We start from the raw sequence: 22746 nt of genomic DNA, 5'->3' as shown, positions 1-22746 counted from the left end.
AGCTATCTAACCTGTCATTATTGCATATAGATGCTTTTGTTTCAAAGACATACATTTACATCATCAGTTGCTGGCACTATCTCCATTTTTCTGATGGCAGGTGTGTTGAACTAATTTAAAATTCAGCCCTTCTAGAAGCATCGCACTGTGCAGCAGCTTACCAGTGTGTTGATGTTTTGCTTTTTCCCACAGTGAAATTCTAGAAGCAAATGCAGAGTGAACTGCACCACTACTTACCCAAGTTCCTTAGTGAAATTTGTGTGAAATCCTCATTCTCAGCAATTCTCTTTCACAGAATCTCTTCTGTTGCCTTTATGGAGAGACTGACAAGCTGTAAGGAACGCTTACTGGCCTTCCACCCTTTGGGCAAGTGAGTTCCACAGTAGAGTTTGCTTTTTTTCCCCAAGGGTTTTGTGCTTTTGTCTCTTGCATGTGTGTGTGTGTGGACAGAAGGAAAGGGTGCTCTTTTGTGGTTGTCCCTGTACCAGAAAGCACCAGTGCTCACAGTGGACAAGAGCCTTCAGTCAGGCTAAACGTGGAAACAAGACAACGTCAGTGTTTTTTTAAAACACTGTGGTTTGAAGAACTTGCCACACCAACCTGTGACTGCACTGGGAGGAGAAAAAACCTGGGGGATGCATAATGTTTCTGAAGCAGTTACTTCTGAGGGAGTGTATTCTGTCCTCAGCCTTCACGTAGGATTGCCATCTGTGCTTTGGGTACACAGAAGCCAACACTGGCAAAGTTCCTTTGTTAAATAGTGGCGGAAGTACCCATTCGAGTCTATAAGATTTCCCTTTCCTCACAAAAAAAAAATCAAACACAGACTGTGATCTCCTTAGTCGTCCTTGGTATTGATCTTTAGAACATGGCTTTGAATGCCACCATCAAAGGCATCACAGACAAAAGCACAAGTCTCATTTCCTCGCACAGAGGAGATGTTTTAGGCTGTATGGTACAGAAAGTTAAAAGTCTAGAAGAAATATTTTAAGATACTGTCGTTTCATTTGAATTGGATCAGTTATGGGGAAAAGCTCATCATTTTATGAGAGTGATTCTAATTTCTATTTTAAGGATCAATTGAGCTTTTGAGACTTTGGCCCTTATGGGAGAAAACATCACCACAGGAAGCATCGTTCGAGGCTACGTACCTTGCAAAAGCTTTGGGATCCCTATGGCTGCAAATCACCAGTGCATCTTAAGTGACACTACCTGTTAAATTGATGGTTTCCCAATTTTAGCAGAGAGTCAGATACATCAAGACACACGTGCATTTCTGGCTGGAGTTTCCCATATAGACTTGAAGCCAAATCCCATGGCTTATGAAGCAAAGAACAGGAGCCAGTGTGGTACAGAGAGGGGGCATCCTTCTGTTCTCTTCTCCCTGGGACACCATGGAGATTGCATCAGTTCTTGGCATATTTTAGAGTATCCAAAGGGTAAGTTTTATTTCACATCAGCTGGAACATTGCCCTGCGCTCTGCTCTCAAATACTCCATGTTCTACCTATTCTCCATCTCCTACCACAGCCTGTGAGCAGTGCACCTTCTTAGATAGGAGCTTTGTTATTTTTATACCACTTGAGGATCCTCCTGTGGCAGGAAAACTCTGCTCTTGTGCTAGGACACAGGAGTAGCACAGAGGAGAAAGTGTGGGGTTAGCGTCTGACCCTTTAGGTACGATTATAATCTGTAGTTCTCTCAGTAGGTGTCTCAACCTTTATGCAGTGCATTGAAATCAATGACAGTCTCATGTAAATAAAGACTTCTGCCCCTATCCCTCTTCCTAAAATTTATTATGTTCTTAATTTGATTATTTTAACTTTATAGATATCTTTTTTTCAATAAAAAGAATGGTGATCTAACCAGATAATGGTTGTGTTTTGCGAGCTTGCTTGATGGCTGGCATGGTCCTTTGGCTTTGCTTAGAGCATCTTTTTCCAAGGTCTTTTGAATTGAACTATTTACTAGTAGCTGCAAGAGCTCAGGACTCAGCCAATTGGTTCCCCCTGCCTTAATCTTGTTTCTGAATGTTTCAATTAACGTTTGTCTGAACCACTTTTTCATTGTGAATTGTTTTAAATGAGTCTGCCGAGTCCCGCAGCCTTGCAAATCGCTTTCATTTAGAACTGTGATTTTGCAAAAGCTTGCCCAGAGAGCACGAGAGCAAACAAGTGGGGAGACCCTTTCCTTCTGAGCTTTCCCAGGTTGAGTTGGGTGTTAGCTGCCAAAGCATGTAATTTTAAGAACCTACAGAAACAATCAAAGCCTAGCTTAACTCTGCAGTTAGATCCCAACCTTACTAACAGCAGACTCAGTCATGAATGCCACATGTTGTTATGCTAAAGAGTTTGCTCAGGAGCTGCATTTCCATCCACTGACCCCTAAAAATTTCACTAGAGCTCCCATCTGCTTCCTGCTGTGACAACATAACATTATCTGAGGGAGTGAGGAGATGAGCTTACATCTCTTTGCCAGCACTTGAAAGCTGTTAGAGGAGACATGTGGAGAGATATACAGGTCACAGCTTATAGTTCCATTCTCCTACACTGGATCAAGAAAGGTCTTTATATATGTGGAAAAGCCTGACCACCCCACCCCACCCCCCACTAAATTATTAACTGATATTTCCCTTTGCAGTTACATAAAAGGAGTACTTGAGTTCTGCATGACCTCCCTGGATATGTAATTAAATTATAAATTGTATGCTCCTTCTTTAAGGACTATGTACTTGGGAACAATTAAGGCTAGTCCAGAATATGTCTACTATCCAGAAATAGTAAGTTTGGGGGTAGTGTAGACATACTCAAAATAGCTTTCTGTTACCACGCTACACATGTTTGATGCAGCAGCGTGGAACACTGCATAGGTTAACTGAACTTGGATTTTAGGCCTGTGGCTCACTCTGCCATGGCTACAGTGTTAAGGTCCTAAGATAATTACTATAAAGTTACAACATCATGTTACTGCAGTCACTGAAGTGCAGGCTCACCTTGAGAAAAGCTTGGCCAGAGGATATGTAATGACGAATTTATCAAGCAAGCTTTTGTCCATCTGGTTACAAACTCCAATAGCTGTGATGTGGAGAAAGAAGGCTCATTACAAACTGATTTCATTTAGGATACAACAAAGTGGGAGATCTGAGGTCTTACAGTTTCAAGACAACATGTTCCTGTGAAGGCAGAAACATCATCATCTGTTATGCCCTGTTTTGCTCCTTACTAATCTCTGAAGCTCATAAAGAAAAGGGACATTTTTAATCCTATAAAGTGTAATATATAAGCATTTCATTAAGCCTTATTAATAGAAATGATTTAACAAAACATATAGTTAAAAAATTCCTATGCAGCAGATGTTCACTTGTGCTAATCTTGCCTCTGCAACTATGTTTTTCCATTACTGTAGGCATGCTGGTAATCCGAGGAACGGGAGTCTTGGTTTGTTGTGAATTGTTTTGCATGCTGTTGGACAGCTATAATTGATTGCCATACTCCAATTTTATTTCTCTCCATGAAAAAGACAAGCTGCAAAAGCAGCCTTTTAATAAATAGATAAATAAATAAAACCACCTTTCTGCTGTAGCCTTCTATAACAGGAGATGATAAGCTGTTTTCTACGTGGGCCTCTAGGCAGAACACAGAGCCTGAGGGTGGTTGACTTTGCATTGGAATAATAACCCAAAGAGTGAAATGAGAAGTTGCTTTACCCAACTCGGCTAGTACCACTGTGATCCACAAAAGACTTGCCAGGAAAGAAGAGAAGGTACTAGGAACGTTTCCTTTCCTGTTCCCAATGGACTTATAGGAGATGCAATGTTAGGTATATTAACTGTTCCTCTTTGCTGGCCTTTTGCTTGTCAAGCAAATGCTGCCAACCACAAATTCCATGTGGTGCCTGGAAAGTATAAGTGCTTATACCAGGCTGAAAGTCACTTCATGGGCCCTGAACATCTTCCACTTTTGGGGCTTGCTGACTGATAAAGAGCCCAAATTGTGTTTTTAGGTGCAACTACCAACTATAGGGCTGATTGATAGCTTTTTCATAATCCAAGCATTAAAACTTCAGGTATTCTTTAAGCCACAAGAGCAGATGGTTTCATTCAAGTAAAACCTTGAGATTTTCCATGCAGGAGAAGAAAAAGAAGAGCAACCCAGGAAAAATGTAGTAGAACTGTAATTGTTCTAAACCAGAATATTTTCCAAGAGGTATCAGAGTCTCTCTGAGGCATGCCCAAGCTTAGAACCATTTGGAATGTGCTTCATCATGAGATCACAGTTTTATTGGAGTCTTCATCCAAAAAATAAGATAAACCAGAACTTCTTTTCCTTCAGTTTCCTTTAGATTAGTTTCCAGTATTCTTCACCCAGATTGCCTCATTAGACAGGTTGTTTTGTCAGAAGCACTTGCTCCTGGAAGATTCCAGCAGCAAAGTGGGAGCTTCCTGCAGGGACAAAATAAGCAGAATAAATATTTTCTCTTACTTTGCCCCTGTCTTTTTTCCATAACAGAGGGAACAATACAGAAGTACAAGTTTAAGATATCACTTGAAAGGTAAACAACCATTAATTGCACCTTATTAAAAGGCATACTATTTTAAAACTTAATAGCTAGGCACTCACTTGCATAATTTGTGCATCAAAATACTATGGTATGTTAGTTTCCACAAGGAGAAAGCATACAGTAGCCACCCAGTATGGCTTTAATGGAGAAGAGGAGGAGCGAAGGTGTCCTGGTTTCAGCTGGGATAGAGTTAATTGTCTTCCTAGTAGCTGGAGGGGCACAAGAATTTGGCACAGGACACAGCCAGGGAAGTGGACCCAAACTGGCCAACAGGGTATTCCAGACAGTGTGACGTCATGCCCAGTATATAAACTGGGAAGTGGGGGCGGCGATATGTGTAGATAGGAAACTGTGACACCTTTACTTTTAAATTTTTAAACATTCCCTACAAATAAAGCGGAAAAGTTTTGTGGGTTTTTTTATCTCCTCAGGGTCACTGCAGCCTATTGAAGGCATGGTGTACATGTATGCACAAACATACAAGCATGCCTAGTTATTCTGTACCTTTTGCTTTCCTCTGTCTTTCATCTAAAACTGCCAAGTATACAGTCGAGGCTGTGGACCACTTTGAAGATAATGATGGAAACTTTGAACTTGGTGCAGCTCCCCAGGACAGAACGTTGGAGGTTTGATGCACTCCTGACAGCCATGTTGCTGGAAAGGCATGGGGCGTTCTCCTCTTAGCTGGAGTTTCTCAAGGGCTGTGGCTTCATGCCAGATCACTGTGCTGGAGTTTAGATAAGAAGAGACAAAGCCAGATTAGCATTTTCTGGGATGGGATTGAGTCTCCAGCCAACTGGAGACTGTAGAAAGCATTATTCATGGATGCTGCCAAGATTGAACTTATTATTTTCTCAAGAATCTGGGACTATTTCTAAGCTGGAGATTGATCTAGTATTGGTATGTTCATGCTGTGGAGCTCTGAAAACTCTTGCTTTTTTTTTCGTATTGTAGAGTTACTGCTATCTGATGCGTAATCAAAATCAAGCAGTAACATAGCTATGGTTAGTCACTGGGATAGAAAGATGCCAAATCTAACAGACTAAGCAAGTCTAAACAATGTGTCTTTGTTTTATTTTGGAAACTGAATTACTGATAAACACAAGAAATCTGTGGATAAGAGTACATTCTGAAGCTGTCTTTACCGACAAAAGATGTAGAGTAACTAATTCAACCATGTCCTTGCCAATGGAGACTTTATATTCCCATGTGGAAGAGTCTTGCTGATAGTTTCAGTCATTTGCTAATTTTGTGAAAACAATTATGTTTGCTAGCTAGACAGGTGTTTAGCTAAAGCATTTCCAACTGTCAGGTGTCTGACAATTGATACTTTCCAACATCTTTTCCCCTTCAAGAACTGACCTATGTGGAGAGTTTGAAAGAATGGAGTAACTTAGTCTAGAGGAAAAAGTACTGGTAACTTTTCATATATGCTGCTGTGAAGTGAAAAGGAATATTTTTCTCATGTAGTCCAGTCCATATAGAGCAGGAAATAATGGGCTTAAATTGCAGTATGGGAAATTAAGGATAGCTGTTGAGAAAAAACTCCTAACAAGAAGTGAATTGCCAGAATAGATCATCTGCAAAGATTATGGAGTCTCTGTCATTGGAGGTTTTTAAGAACAGGTCAGGCAAGTGTCGGAGAAAAGTGAAGTTAAGCTGCATTTGGGACAGATTAGTTGTCTTTAAGTTCACTTCCAGCACTTTTTATGTGGTTCTGTGATGGAGACAAGGGAGGAAAAAGAACTTCTTTGTTACATCTAAGGGCCATAACAGCAATTTATCTACATAAAATTACTGTGAGAGATACTATCTTAATCTAATTAATGCTATTTAATAAATGGTTAAACTGGCCACAAACGTGTTGGTGGGAGCAGGGAGAGGAGAGGAGCAGAGAAGCATGTCAGAGGGGGGGAGAATGGAGCCTGTAATGTGGTTAGCCCATGGTTCCCATTTGGAGAAAAGTTACATCTTGTCTGGCTTTCCCCTTAAGTTATAGGAGGGAAAAACACCACCACCACCACAAACCTAAACAATCTACCAAGCTGCCAGTCCTGCTCCATAGTAAAAACAGAAAAAGTGAATGGCAGAGCTTTGCACTATAGCAAACTGGCCAGAGGGAAACAGATCTGCTGTGTTCACAAGAGATGCCTCAAAGAAAGAACTAACATGTTAATCTAGAGAAAGTTTTAACTGGTGCCTTTCAGATCCCATCTGCTCTTGCAGACCCACAGACAGGCCTGGGGACCAAAATTATCATTGCTTCTACAGTTTACAGAATGGGCTTTATGTAGCCATGATTGCCATGTCGCTGCTCTAGCCATGTCCATACAACATAGAAGGGAGTGTTCAGAATAAAGCCATTTAGCCTTGATCCGCATTGCTGGTGTGAGAGGCTGTATTTTGCAATACAGATGGGGGTTCTTTGGGGCCCTTTTGCATTAGGGAGGACAGAGTGGGATCTCCCCCTTCTGAAAAATTCTCATTGATCTCTTTTTTTTCCCATACTCTTTCCTGAAATATGCACTTTTAAATGTAGAATATTCAGCAGTGACATTATGCTCATTTGCCTTTAGAGCTTTCTCTGCAAGTCTCTCATTGGCATTTATCCCAAAAATATGTTAAAATTATATCATTGAGGAAACCAGTTTAAAGTTTACTGGAAAAGAGTTTTACAGTTTAGCTGATCTCTTTTGTTTAATTTTGGTATATGCCTAAGTAAGCATAATCTGTTCGTTGCAAGATTAAAATACGTCCGTAGAAAACTATCTTCACTAAAACATGTACAAGGCATCATGACCAACCCAATACCCAATACTTGAGCTCATATTTTCCTGTTGATGTTGAGGAAAGCCTATTGGGAAAATAGGAAGAACAATTTTATTTTGGTATTTCCGGTGGCAAAATGTACTACTGCATTTTTTTGTCTTGAAATTTCTCTTAGGACAACCACATCTCATAACCACCGCAGTAAGGGCCCCATGCTGTAAGTGATCCTGACAGTAAACAGCTGGTGTGATCTTATCACATGTACTTATGTAACAGAAAGACAATACCTCCCTTGATATTCATGTTGATATTCCCATTGACTTGACTGCCTCCCAAGAACAACTCATGCAGCCGTGATATGCCTTGAACCTATAGCACTATGCAGTAAAGCAAAAATTACTCTCATGATTAACTTCTTACCTAATAAAGTGTAAACTCATTAGTTTACATTTACTTCCGAGAGAAGCGCTGTATAGCCAGAAATACTGCTTATAAATTGAACCATGGTATCTCCAGATCAGGAGGCTGAAATGTGACCTTTTTTTGCATGCAGGGGTTTGGGGACAGTGTCTGCTGAGGGAGGTCTGGCATCTGGATGTACTATTGTTTCCACTGCCTAAGAGCTTTCCTCTTATAGACTATGTAACCTCAGTCTTGAACTTTGTTTATACCACAGGAGTCATGTTCTCTATGACTCACGGAGCCTTTGGCAAAAAAAAATATTTAGCCTTTTTTGAAGGGTGAAGAGGCTTCAGAGCAATGTGGAATTGAGAAGACTGTTAGCTGTGCTGAGGAGAAAGCTTCGGGAGAAAGCTGCTCACATGGACCTCTGGTTAAAGACAGAGGATCCTAGGTATCATTCAGCAGTGGTACTAAGTGAAGAAAAATAGGGGGAAGGCTTGCAGGGGGGTGTGTGTGTGAAAATTCATAAATAAAAATCTGTGCCTGACAGGGCTGAAGAGAGGACCCAGGTGCCTGATCCCTCAACACTGAGCATCCACATCAGGCACCAGGACTCTGGGTCTGGTCTGCCCTCAGAGGCCACACTGGGATGCTGAATTCCCTCAGACTGTCTTTCCACTTCTCTGAGTCCCTTCCTCGTTAGATGTTGGAGATGCCCTACTGAATAACGTAGGGCTGAATAACGTAAGTGTAAGAGTCACCACAAATCAAAAATGGCTTGTTCTCTACTCCCGCCACCCCACCCCAGATAGTAAAAACTCTAGAAAATTCATAGGAAAGACAACATAAAATATCTTTTCTGCTCTTAAAATCATTCTGCCATCATGTACGTGACCTAAATCATAAATTCTGTGAAAAGCCAGTAATTTGTGGTAATTGGGCTGTCCTGTAAACAGGGAGAAGAAGGGGTGAAAGGTAAGTACGGGGAAGAGTGCAGATAAAAAAAGTGCTGGGAAAACAGAGAGGAATGGAAAGCAATAAATCAGAAAGCACTACCATATCATCTCAGGCACCCAAATCCTTGATCAAAGTTTATTGCCATCTGATGCGGAGGGAGAAGGGAGGACACAGGGAAATGACTGTGAGGTGAGGGGCAGCCAGTGGTTTCCCTGCACAAGGTGTGTCTGTATGAATCACAGCCCATGTGGGTTGTGCCTGCTCACCCACAGAACGACTCAGGGGAGGTTTCCCTTCCACCTTCCCAGGCCTGGGGGGTCTCTGAGGGCTTTCACAGAGCCATGTAGCCCAGGTCCCTTAACACAACTGCTGTGAATCCTAGGGAAGCTCACCTGCAGTACAGAGGGAGAGCTTTCCCAAAGGGAGGACCACCATGCAGGAAAAAGCTCTCCATGGAAAAGGTGTTAGTCCTTGATAGTCATCTTCCCCTTGGGAACCCTCAGAGAGCAGAGAGGCTAGAAGAGGTGCCTTCTCTGCTTGCTGTGCCTGCAATATCTGCACCTCCTTCCTGGGCCTGCGAGTATCATTTTGCCTTCAAAAGAGTGTAAAGCACACAGAGGACTGTAAATCTTGTGGGGGTGGAAACATGGACAGGGGACAAAGGAGGAGGTAAGAGGCTGACAAAAGATCATATTAAGAAGACTGTATTAAAGGTCTTGTGGATGTGTATGCTGGAGACATCATAGTTCTCTGAAAGAAATGGTGAGGTGGGTCAGCTTTCCATTGTATCTTGGCTGTCTTTGAGCTGATAGGAGATGTTTCCATTGGGCAGTGTCCCAGAATTACTGTGACAGTTTAGCAGGCTCTGCACGAAGTTCACGTCCCTTTTCTCTTTTACAAGAAAAATGCAATAAATGGCATTACAGTCATATGAAAAAAATGCTGTAATAACAGAATATTTTGGAACAGACTAGGTCTGGGATAAGACTAACTCAAAATAGACCAGGATTGGTGTTAACTGTGAAGTTCACACACTCATGCAGCCAATGAACAGAGCATGACATTGGCAATAGGACTGTCAGATTAGTTTCAATCTAACTTATCTCTTCATCCCTTCTCTGGTGGTAAAGCAATTCCAGCCAGAGCTGTATAAACGTGGTGTTCCTTGTCATGCCAATGAATAATAAGCCCTAAGTGTTTGACATCCGTTCGTATGCTTACTGTGCTTCATGCTGATAAGCTTTTACCACAGGTAGGGAAAATAAAGTCCCGTATTAACCAGGGCTTTAGCGGGGCTCTGTGGCAAAGCCCTGTAAGGCATAATACAAAGTCATATACTGTCAGAGACAAAGAGGCTGATTCTCAGTCACAGCAGTTGGTTGAAGTGTTAGTTTACATTCACTGAGGATCTGGCTGCGAGACCTGGTTTGGCACTGTTATCCCATATTTACACTAGCATAAGCTAGTTGGAAATCACCAAGGATTTGGGGTGTGGTTCCTCGCAGGGAACACTCTGACACCCATTTTGGTTTAGTGCTTTCTTGCTGGGAAAAGTGAACACATTCACAAGTGTAGGAGAACAGAAAATTAAGAGCTACCTTTTGGCAAGAAAGATGCTATTTATTACCATAAAGCAACATGATTTATATGCCAGTTCTTTTTTTTTCATTGGCATCTCTGAGCTGCAGTGACATTATTCGAGCTGAGCATTTCCTGAGGACAGCATGTAAATGCTCACAACTACAAGATTCCTTTCCTTTTGTGCTCAATTTAAGCAGGTTTTTAAAAATTATTTTCAGTCTTGAGGTGCGGAAAGCATTCTCAGTGTATGTATGTGCCTTTCATCATACACCAGCTAAGATGCTCTTTCATTCTCAGTAATTCAGTGACATAATTTCACTGTAGTTAACCAAAGTAATTATTTGTCTTTGAATGAGATCTACAGAAGAGGCTGAAGATAGGGTTTGCTGGTGGGAGGAGATTCAGTCATTTTCTTCTGAGCTGTGACCTTTAGAGAATGAGTTGTTCTTTTGCTGTGTACACGCTGGCTTACTGAAATGCAGTTGGAGACTTCCCTCCCCTTCTACCTAAGACTTACTGGAAATATCACTTAAAGGAGAGAAGGTAGCCTGTTTGCAGCGCTGTGTCTCTTACAGGGTGAAGATACTGGAGCTCCTTATATCTGAATTAACTTTCAGTTCATTTAGGAGTCCGGCTCAAAAGCTCTCATCTGGTTTGTAAAACTCAATGTGATTTGCATTATTTTTGCACCATTCACTGCTGCTGGTACTGCAACAGCTGAGATCTGTTGATGTGTCAGAGCTTACAAGATATCCATTTCTTGGTCTTTAATAGCAAGGAGCTCTTGCCCCTGCTTTTCTCTAGTAAAAAATATCCTGAGCCCATGGGGCCCTGTTGCATTGCTCATTTCCATCCCCAACTCCTCTCTTAAGTGTAGTCTGGGTTCAGATGAGTGTGTTGTGGCATGGAATTTTGAGGATGTTGAATGCAGCTGCTGGGGTAATTGGCTACTTGGGATTTAAATTGCATCTTCCTCTGTTCCGTATTTGTCCAAGTGCAGTTCAAAAACTTGCATAAGATTATGATGCAGTTTCAAATACTGTTTCTGGAAGCTCCTGATGCTCGAATACAGGCAAATTGGAGGAAATTTAGCATACAGCAACACAGATGATTAGAAGGGCTAGCATGATTGCTTACAAGGAAAGACTGAAAATATGTAAAGTGCCTAACTTGGCTAAGCAGCAGCTGATGTTGCATAGGATCATCCTCTAGATGGTTCAAGTGCCAGAAGAAGATAAATGGGAGGAATCAGTGTGAGCATGTGAAATGGGACAAACCCAGAGGTAGGAAGCAATTAGGCTGAATAGCAGCCAGTGTTATAAAAAGAAAGACATATGTGATCAGCAAGTCCCAACCTTTTTCATACTGGGAATTCCCAGCATCTCAGTCTCCTCTCCTGGGAGGAACAGGCTGGAAAAAGAGAACAGACTAAATAAGAAGGGCAGACAGGTTGCAACCCAGCCTTTTCCAGGTGGAATAATTTATGTATTAGATGTAGCATGGTTTTCAAAGAAAATGGTGGAAACTCCATGAAACATAAACACAGACAGGCCAGTGTACTGGTGAATGCTCCACAGGGGTTGATTAGGAAACTGTAGAAGGATGTATTAGAGGGCCTATTAAGACTTGTTCCATCTCTAAACTGTAATATTTATGCCAAATGCACTCAGCAAACAAAAAGAAGCTAAAAATAAAATCACAAGGCATAATGATTTCCAGTTGTATTTACTTCCCATCTCGTTCCAATGATCAGACAGTAAAGTTGGCAGCATTTATCCCTCTTAATCTGTGGGTCACTGAATGCACCATTCTCAAATACCAGGGCTCAGTTTGTGCCACATTGATTTCTCTCTGGTGAGCAGTTCCTATGACAGAGTTTGCAACTCTTCTTTCTTTCTGATTTTTTTAATTTCTTTTGGGTATGTGCAGCCAATACATCTTTCCAAGGTAATCAAATCATTGTATTTAAGTCATAGGAAAAGAGAAATGAATAATATGAATCCAAAGAACACCATGGGTACCCACTCTCTATTTAGTCCAGCCCAACAGCAGTTCTCAGTGTACACAGGTCATACAACACTGTGATCTTGTGTGTAAAAATATGTCCTATTGCCAATTACCATATCTTCTATTATGTTTTACCTTTGATCTAGTACCTAGGGATATTGCCAGTCTAGCAATGTCCATACTTACACTTTTCAGCCTTTCTGAAGTTCAGCCTGGTGCAAAGGTACAGGTAATTGACAAACCACTTGAACAGCTATTTAGAAGCCTAATAGAAAATTCTTACTGTGCTTGTCAAGTTGTGATAATGTGATTATGTGCCCAAGAAACAGGGTCCTAGGCATGTTTTTGTCTTTTGTACACATAAAATCTGGTACTACTTATCTCATTTTCCTACTTAAAAACTAATGAGATCAGGAGAGGTGTACTTTCTTTTTTTTCTGCTCCTATGATGCTTTTTGGGAAACCCTGCTGTAGTAATGATTCATGCTGACTAACAGATGAGCAATTTTTGATGAGTTTCAGAAGGCGCTTGTTTCTTTTCCTGGAATTATGTGGATTCTGTTAACACAGTCACTGAAAAGTTAAACAAATAAATTTAGCAGCATGAACATCACCTCTAGTCTAGAGTCACACAAGTCCGGAGAGAATCTGCCAATGGAAGAGTGAAGGGTTAAATTCTGTTGTTAGTTTGTGTGTTTGTTCCTATTGAAAACAGTAGCTGTATGGGAGTAATAGAGCAGTACTTGGCCTTAAGCCTTTCTGAACAGCCAAAAAGTGCTGCATTATCTGGATACTCTTTTGCAGACTTTCTCCCTCCAGGAGAAAACTGTATGTACTGGATGTTCTCGAAATACATGAATAGCGCTGTAAACGTACAGCTTCGTAATTAACCCTCCTTGTCTAAAATGAGTGTTTTCCTAAAATGTGCTGAACCTTGCTGGGATGATGGTGTTTAAAACCCAGCTGTGGTAGACAGCTCTGAACTGAAGCACTGTAATAAGGAGAGAATTTGTAAGAGGAAACCTGTGAGATTAAAAAAAATATGATAGATGAGAGAGAGGGTGAAGGCTAAAATCAGAATAGGGCAGTTTCTTTCTTTCTTTCTTTCTTTCTTTCTTTCTTTCTTTCTTTCTTTCTTTCTCTTTTTCTTTCTTTCTTTCTCTTTCTTTCTTTCTTTCAAGTAAAAAAAGCAGAGGGAGGGGAACAAGTCCCTAGGCAGGGCTCAATTGGAAGTCTTAAATCTCTAAATAAATGTCTTAGGAAATAGGTATTGATCCTTGCCTGGAGAATAGTGCCAAAGACATTCATCAAAGGGACAGGTGAAAAGACTGGGGGGGTGTGTTTTTTTGTTTTGTTATGGGTTTTTTTTTAACATCCTATGAACACAAGCAATCTGAGTGGGGACTTTAATATTAATTTTTTGCATCTCATCCCATTCCACTTGCACATATGTGTTTGCAATAAGGGAGATAAAGTAAAATTGTTTTAATCTTTTCCTTTCCTGCGGTCTATTTAGATGAAAGAGTATGCGGTAATCACCATTAGGCATCTGGCTACCCCACAGCATGGGCACATGCCTGATTTTGCTTATTCTCCATAAATGTTCTTGGATTTTTCCCCATTGCCTTTAAAGACGTTAAACCTACAGCACTGTGCCTCAAGCTCTGTTTATTGAATTTCATGCTAGGATGAGTGAGAGGCGGTTAATAAACTCGTGCTTGGTGTTTCTCTCTCTGTGTATGTGCTCTTCCCTGACCCTGCAGCAACTTGGTACATCTCGCACAGCTGGCAGTAGCTGCAGTGTCCAGCGCTGCTGGTGCTTGTTCACATGTCTGGCAGGGTAAGTGGAAACAGGTATTCCTGGAGAACACAGACTGCTCTTTTCTTGTATTTTATTTTTGTTCCCAACAGCTAAAAAGAGGGACTGATGCAAGGGTCATTTACAAGCTGGAATTTAAAAGGCCTGTTTTAAAACAGGGGAAGCACCAAGTTCTGCTTTCTTTTCAATAGGTGCATGTGCACAGAGGACTTACGCCATCTTCCCTAAAAGGAGGGCACGCCATGGATTTAGTTTTAGCAAGGTAGCTTTCTGCGTGGAAGTCCTCTTGTCTAAGCATGATCTCTTTTGTCTGAACTTTGTCCTGTATAATTTTAAAACTCTGGTGAGAATGCTGAAGGACCTTTGCCCCAATTTATTCTTCCCTTTAAGTTGTTTAGTTTTGAATGCATGAGGAGATGAAGAGGAGGTTAATCATGGTGACTTCTGTGGCCTGTGTGATTCCATGTTGCTGGCTCTTAATCCAACTATACAGACTGGCTATAGCTTGGACTGAAAATGTTCAGGCTCTGCTTAGGAGGAGCTTAGGATAGAATAAGATGAGCATGCTTAGTCCTGGATACATAAGAATTACCCACATCACCAGGAACAGAAAGGTCAACCTGTATGACCTTGCTGTCAGTGTTCAGGCTCCACCTAAGGGAGTTCCTGAGACTGCTTGTCCTCAGTCTGTACCTGGGTGTGTGTTTGTATATAAGCAACAAAAAGAGTGAGCAGGTTTGACCTGGAGAACTACGTCAAACTTGGGCTTGATTTGCAGTGTAAACATATCTTTAGAGGCGTTTGAAAAAACAGCAACCTGTCCTTGGTATGTCTTGAGAAACTGCGGAAACATGTACCAACCTTAGATGCAAACCTTAACAAGTAATGGCTGAACACTTTCAAAGTCATTGACAGGAAGAGTGTAGTATGTGAGGGATGTGTTTCAGTTGAGGTTAGACTGATAAAGAGCAATTTAAGAGCAACAGCTATGTATTCAAGTTGTTATTCCATAAAATGTTTAGGGCTGCATAGGAACAGACTGAAGTGCCTAAAGGTGCAAAAATATATCAATTTAGATAATTAGGACATTGCAAAAAAAACCCAAACCCCCAACACCATATCTTCATCTATAGGAGTTTAACTGTCTCTGTAAATCTGGGCCCTCAGATATTCCAGAAGTGAGAGATGTATAAATGTTCTGCAAACTGACAGCTAGATAGATAAGCGAAGATTGGAGAATTGGGAAAAACTTGACACAGCCCGGTAGTGGAATTCTAGTCGTGAATATCTGTCATTGCTGTGTTGTTCTTAGCAAGCCAGTGATGTAGCAAGAGGATCACTAAGATGTCTTGGCAGGTTATCAATGACAAAAGATACTGTGTTACGAGTGCTGTACTAAAAGTATTAAAATCTGCTGGTATAAAAACAAAATACAGAAGAGACAAAAGATGAAAGAAAATCTCCCCAAAATACTTTTTTCCTCATTTTGAAAGTTGCTTTTTCAACACTCGAACATTTATTGAATGAAGAAACTACTGATTTCTTATCTGTGTGTTATTTTTCTCTAGTAGTGTTCAATGGCACTACAGCTAGCATACATCATATTGTGTAAAAAAACCCAGACCACTAGAGAATTCAAGAAAAGCACCTGCATTTTAATTTTTTTAAAGTAAATAAAGTTACTGTATTTGGGGATTTTGCTTTAGATTATTTCTTGTGTAAGAAGCCAGCATAAGAGGAGGAACAGAAATGTTCGTGTTTTTATGTTGGAACATATCCATTCATGTTTGTACTGTATTTCAAAGGTGAAAGAATACTAAAGTCTCACTTAGACTTCATTTAACTAACAGTATTTTCATTAAGTGCTATAAAAATAGGGGTTGCCAAAAAGGCAGTGACTGCAGCAGTGGAAGTGTGTTCTTAAGAGTCTTCTGCAGACACCTTCCACTAAGGCAATGACAAAAGAAGGATAAACTCTTTCTACCTCAGTTTTGGTGAGCATATGCACCTCTTCTTGTGCACATAAATAGTTTGACAATAACCAGCAGATAGGTCCCAGGCAGCAAAGATGGAGATGCCAATATCCAGCAGCGATGATGTGAGAAACCAGTGTGGAATATTTGTTTTCATTTTGAATATTGCATATGTAGAGCAGTACCTAGGTAATTCACTTTGCAAAAATGTGAAATGATCTGCTTTCTCTCATAATTTGTCTGTATAAGGAGGTCACAGCCATTTCATTACTTGTTCAGTTTATGTATGAGGTAGTCATATTACTGCAGTCATGTAGGGTACTTTTGTGAGCAAGGATGTATCTATACAAAGAGATTTAAGTGCTTGTGCATAGTTCTACACTTGTGCAGGTTCATATGTCTCATTTCAACATGGAGCTGCAGAACAGTTCATGAGATGTTCACAAGTACAGATGACTCAATCCAACTGGAAACATTTTCTGATTTCTTTTTTTTGTGTTCCATTTCATCGTGTGTAAATGATGCTGAAGGAGCATTGTGTAGGTGGAATTACTTAAAGGTTAGTAAGGGTGATGTCACCTAATGGGACTATTTGTTTGGACTCAACAGGATAGCTAAGCAGTAAAGTATGTCTGATTTCTTTCTTCACGCAAAACTGATGTGAGAAAGTTCCCAAATAAAAAGCAGTTCACACAACACATGGGGAAGATTAACAATAAGAGAACAGTCCTGAGATAAGAGAACTGATTTTATATATGTACAAAACAAATCCCAAGCCATCTTGTTTATCCACTCTTACTCAAATTGATCACTGTTTACTCTCAGGAATAATTGCATTAAGGTTTGGGGTTTTTTTGTTTGTTTGTTTTTCCATAATCACAGAGATTAAGATGTTTTCAATTCATTGGTGCCCTAACTCACTGGTAAAAAAATGAGCATGTGGTGATTCTCTGAGAAAGACCTTCAGAGAATCTTTCCTTGCAAGTTTGTAACCACTTTGCTGCTATAGGCATTGTTCTTTTTATGTGTCAGCCTGAATTTTAAGAGAGGCATCCATGAATCAAGTCCCAAACAACTGTCTGTTTGGGGACATATACACAAATAATGGAGATAGGTTCTCGTCTCTTTACTGAAGGGTTGAGTACAAGTGGAGAGAAGAAGGACAGAAAGACTGGAGAGAATAAAGGAGACAACTGAGTTGAAAAAAGAGAAAGGGGAGGGGGTATATGAGAAAGAAGACGTGAGTATGAAGGAAGGAAAATGGTCTGAGAAGAAGGAACTGAGAAGCCTCAAGGGAATTAATCTTTGACACAGAGAAAGTTGTCATTTTCATTATGATTATTCTGAGACCGGTGTCTGAGGCTTAGAGAGTCTCAAGAACATGAGCAGAGATGTGCCTGTGGTTGGGTTTCTCATGCAGGGTGTGTATTATTGTGTGCAAGATACTGCCCTCAGCTGGGTGAAATGTACGTCAGAGATGTATGGGTTGTACCAAATGTGCATCTCAAACTACTGGAAATCACTCATTGCCACATTTCCTTAATAATCTGAAAATGATTGACTGGAAAAAATAATACACTCTGATACAGAATTGAATAAAACCTTTCAGTGAAAGTAATCTTACTGGTAGGCTGTGGAAATGAGATGAGGAGAAAAAACCTCCCAAACTAGCTTCAGTTAAGAAAATATAGTTTTCATTTTTCCAAATTCAAATACAAATTTTCTTTATTCTTGATAAGGCTGAATTCTGTTCCCAGAAAGTGTGCTATTAAGGTGAGCTGACATTACACCAGCTACTGCTTCCCTCCATGTCAAAGGCTTATGTCTCTGAGGTACCCTGACAGCAGCCTGGGGCTTTTACATGTGACTGAAATGATAGGTGACAACTTTGTTTCAAGGAATCAAAGCAGAGAAAGAAAATATTGAATGCATCTATGCAAAGTTACACAAAACCTGCAAACTTCTAGCAGTCCAATGGATGAGCACTTTTTGACAGGACAAGAGGAGAGTGTTTTTGGCAAGATTCTATTTAGGATGTGCAACTTTTCACCAGGGCTTAATCATCAAATTGGTCAAGATATCTCTGCTGCTTTCCTCACCATGTTTTCACACCAAGGTTTTGTGATTCAGCACAGAAAATCTAAAAGCTATTGACGTAAGGCCACCGTTTGCAGAATCATTTTCTTAGGTATAATCGATGATGCAGTCATGCTGACACTCTCAATTCACACACAGCAATGGAGGTGGTAGAGTAAGAGTGAAGCTGAGGTATATGAAGATTGATCTTTTTCCACTCTTTGCTCTTCATTTTTTAATTATCCCTGTTGATATGTTGTTTCGCTTGGCTGCTGGCATCTACCTATGTCTCAGAGTGGGAGGGACAGTGCAGAACAGATCTGCAAACCTCTGGAGAAGAGAGGTGGGGGATTGCATTTCAGGAGATGAGAACCATTTTGCTGGTCTGGGGTGCAATAAAATCATGTCCAGTTTGCTCCATCCCTGTGACCTGTTCTCCCTGGCATGGCTGCTCAGTATTCTGGTATACCTCGAAGTGGTAACTTACCCTGGCTTGGGGTTTTAACATGTACCTACCTCTGTGTGACTTTGGATTAATTTTTATTTTCCCCAAGATGCCTATACATTACCAAGGTAATATCTAAGATCATTTGCTTTAGAAAGAACCAGGTCTTTATCCTTTATTTTGTTTTTGCGAGCCCTTCACTAGTCTAATGCTTTCTATAACTGGTGAGGGTTTTTCCTTTATGATATAGTTTTCCAGGTGCCTAAAAGGATAGTGATACATTGCAAAAATAAGTTTTCTTCTTGAAATCACAGAGTACTTATCCACTTTTCCTTTAACTATTTAGGTTTTTAAGGCTTAATTTTTTTTTTTTATTTTTTTTTTGTACTCCTGGGAATTTGAGGTTTATGTGGTAAATACAGGTTTACATGGGTAAATGGGAGTTAGGTGTCCTAGTAACCAGTGGAAAAGGTGTCCAGTCATTTTTTTGTTTCTGAGAGTACTGGTGGGAATTCTCTCTCCTGCTTGTCATAAAAAGTCTTTTGTGCAGTTCGCCTCTTTCTTTAGGCTTTAATCCAGCAAAACACTTTTAGCACACAAGTAGTCTCATTTGCTTTCAGTGACAATATTCACAGACTTAACATAAAGCATGTGTTGGGGTGCTTTGCTGGGTCAGGGCCTTCTTTACTTGAGCTGTATATCAAGTCTGCATGTATGTTATTCTAGAAGTTTCATAACTCCACAGTATCAATTCTTCATTGTACTTAGTATTTTCATAAAATACATGTTTGTAGAAGAGCACAGATTAACCAAAACACATGTGGATAGAAACACAGATGTGCACCTAGCTGTGCTCATTAGAGCTGGGATATTCAGGGCAGTCATTTCTCATACAGCTATGTTTGGAAAGAACAAACTTTGTATTTTTTTCCCCCCAACTCATTGTGTTTCATTTTGAAATTTCAGAATGATAACTTAGGGAAATAATCAATAAAGTAATTAAAATAGCCAAGCTTTGCCTATGCATGTTCAGGCCAGGCATAGTGATCAATGGTGAATTTCCCACTGAAAGCACCAGTGGATACTAACGTTACTTGAAACTGATCCCTGGTTTACTTAGGTCTCACCATCTGTCCATTTGAAATTTTTTTTTTTTTTTTGAAAGTTGGCCTAGCTTCACACAGAGTCAAGAAAAGAACTTTTAGATGAAAAGACAGGTTTGGGCAGCCCTCACTTTTTGTCAGTAGTGAGCTAAGGGCATCCCTCGTGTAACTCCATTACTTCTCTTCAGCAACCTTTGCCTATATAGGGCAGAATTAATGTGGGCTGGCTTTCAGCAACCACAGTAGCCCAGCCTCCTGTCAGGTTTCTGCACTGCAGAGACCCACGAGTGTTACTGCCTCCTCAGTCTATCAGTATCCATCTGTACACACCTGAGGGTGTAGCCCAGGGTTCTTTATGCTGAGACGCGCTAAAAGTATGTTTACGCTGCAATTTCTGCTTTAAGGTAAGGTAAGTAGCAGAGGTATTGGGAGCTGCCTACCAAGAAGTGATAGACCAATAGCTCCTTCCACTTGTCAGCTGTTGGTGTGAGCTGGTTAGCCAAAAGCTGTCTCATGTATGCCTTTGCCACACTGCAGTCGTAAGAGCAATTTCCCTAAATACCAGGAACAAAACAGAGACTTACCTTGTGCTTTAAAGATAATAAATTAAGGGTCCATGTGACACAGATAGGGAATTAGTCTCAAAGCCAAGTGTCCCCTGAGCCATTTGAAATGGTAACCTGTGCTGATTCCACCTCCTGGTTTTGCCATTTGGTCCTCTATAAATAATCTTATAATCAGAATTGACAGCTCTGGTGTGACATTTGGGAGATCTCAGATCTGAAAACAGTTACCTGGAAATAGTTAACTCTGAGAAAGAGGCTTGAGCTACAATTTCAGTTAGACAGGCACACCCTCACAATCTCAACCCTCCCTAAAATCCTGGACACAGAGTGGATTTTGATCCTGTATGTATTGTGCTGACTGCATTTTAAAGCAACACATAGAAAAAAATATTTTCCCTTTTGAAAAAAACCAACCTTACAGTTAGACAACAATTGTCCTAAAAGTTTTGGTTTTCTATTTTGTTTATCAACAAACATTCTTTCTACATAATTTTGGTTTTCAGTTGAGAGCTTTGCTGAAACTCAAACCTGAAAATTCTGTTCCAGTTCTCAGTGCTGTAGGTATTTTGAGATTGATAGTGCCTGTTTCAGTGGCCACAGTTTCTGAGTGGGGAAGACTTCAGCCCTCTTTTGCACATTTGAAGAAATGCTTTGACTTCACAATTTCAAAGATAGAAAATTCAGTTTTAAAACAGGTTTTTCTTTCCTTGAAATTGCCTATACAAGATGAGATGGGTTTAAAAAAAAAATCACAACTTAACTCAAAGTCTCATTTAAAGCTGGGACCCTACCCTGCATAATGACAGTGCAGCTCTGCAGTCTTGTTCTGTAGGAAACTGAAATAGAATCGGCCTCTTCTTCCTGCAGAACCTCCTGTGTTCTCCAGGGCAGCATAATCAGGAGTCTCATCTCAGCAGCCTGCACCAACTGCTAAACCAGCTCTATTTCTCATCTTAATATAAAAGGGATGGTGATTTTACATACTGCTAGGCATGGTCCTGGTGACCCAGGAGACAGTGATGTGCCACTGACTTCTATTGAGGCATACACTAAAGTTTGGATAATTTGTGTCAGCTGAGGTGATGGGGGAGACAATTTAAAAATGTATTACTCTAGTTAAAATTCTAACTTTATTAAGTTCATTTTTTTGTGTTAAATTTTTCAGTACTTGCAGATACATATGTATTTTTCAATGCTTGTGGTAGTAAGAACAGTGTCTGCGTGATTCAAGACAGGATCTTTCTAGTCCTCTCTTCTTGTTACTATTTTTGGTAAAGACATTCATGTAATCTGATGAGATGTGGCTATAAAAGAAGTAGCATTTCAAATATGGCTTGCAAGGACCTTTAGCATCTTTCTGAATTGGAGATATCTATGTTTTCTTTCTAAATCAAAATAACAAATCCATTCCAAAATTTTGTTTCTACTGCTATCTCTCAGAAAGGGACAAACCTTGTGAGGGTGGAAGTGCTATAATAAGTCTGAGTTAAGCTGTACTTTTAATGTGATCAATGCATTGCATGCTTAGCCAAAGTAGTGTGAGGAATGATGAAAGATGCTAGCGGAAGATTCATTCAGCTGGGGAGGGTGTGCAGGACCCTGGGACTTGGCAGAGAAGGCAGCCTTGACCTTTGTCAAGATAAAGAAAGTGGTATGTTAGCTTATGCATTTTAATTGATGACTTTTTAAACAGCATTTTGTGTTTGTCTCAGATGTGGTTTGAAGTTTTCACATGAGAATGCGTTAGGTAGCTGATTGTGGTCTGTTAAACATATCTCAAAGATGTTAAACTTTATCTTTGCCTTAAGAAAAAAGTAAAAATATACCTCCTTTCAGCTCCAGCCCAGCTAGCTGGAGGTGGTTTTTGCCTCAGGCTTCTCATCGTTACCCGCAAAATGAGGAATTACTGCCTCTAGCCCAGTGATTAGTGTGAGCACTCCCTAAACCGCACATTAGGGAACATTAGCCAAGTTTGCTCAAACCACCCAATTAACATTTTAAGCTAACCTGCTGGTTTTTTCTGAGGTGGATTAGGGAGAGCAGCTCTCCCAGCAGAACAGTGTGTGTTTGTGTGACACGCACTTTGTAACTTTGCGGGAGTGATTTCCAGCAGAGGGTAATAACAAATATGAAATAGCAGGGAAGAGGAGATATGTTTTTCAATCAGTGCTGCTACCTGAAGGGTGACCGAGTCTCTGCAGTCCACAGGCCCCAGCTTGATCTGTGGGAGAAGGGAGATCAGAGGTTCTGGGGGGAGACAGGGATGGGACATGTCGAAAGGCAACATATTTGTATTTATTTGTGAGGGTTTTTTTGCATGATCTCTGTCCTGCACCCACATAAGTGTGCCATTTTCCACATGCTTCTGTCTCAAAGCCTGCATCCTGCCTCTTCATCTTACTGAGCCTTGTATCTGTAGCTAGCTGAAGAAGCAGCTTTTTCTGGCTGATGCTCCCCACATGATTGCTGCCTTCTCTAAATTGGGCCCA

At 40.5% G+C, this 22746-nt stretch overlaps 1 long non-coding RNA gene across 1 annotated transcript in view; it reads left to right on the top strand.

Annotated features, from left to right (window-relative positions):
- Positions 1-291: 291 nt before the first annotated feature.
- LOC142033783 (uncharacterized) overlaps positions 292-22746 on the top strand; it is a 45224-nt gene continuing 22769 nt past the window's right edge. The window contains exon 1 of the long non-coding RNA XR_012651331.1: positions 292-370. This is a non-coding gene — a long non-coding RNA (uncharacterized LOC142033783). The remainder of the gene's footprint in view (positions 371-22746) is intronic.

The sequence above is a fragment of the Buteo buteo genome, chromosome 8, assembly GCF_964188355.1.
Source record: "Buteo buteo chromosome 8, bButBut1.hap1.1, whole genome shotgun sequence".
Classification (NCBI taxonomy): domain Eukaryota; kingdom Metazoa; phylum Chordata; class Aves; order Accipitriformes; family Accipitridae; genus Buteo; species Buteo buteo.
This window is presented reverse-complemented; position numbering and strand designations above follow the sequence as displayed.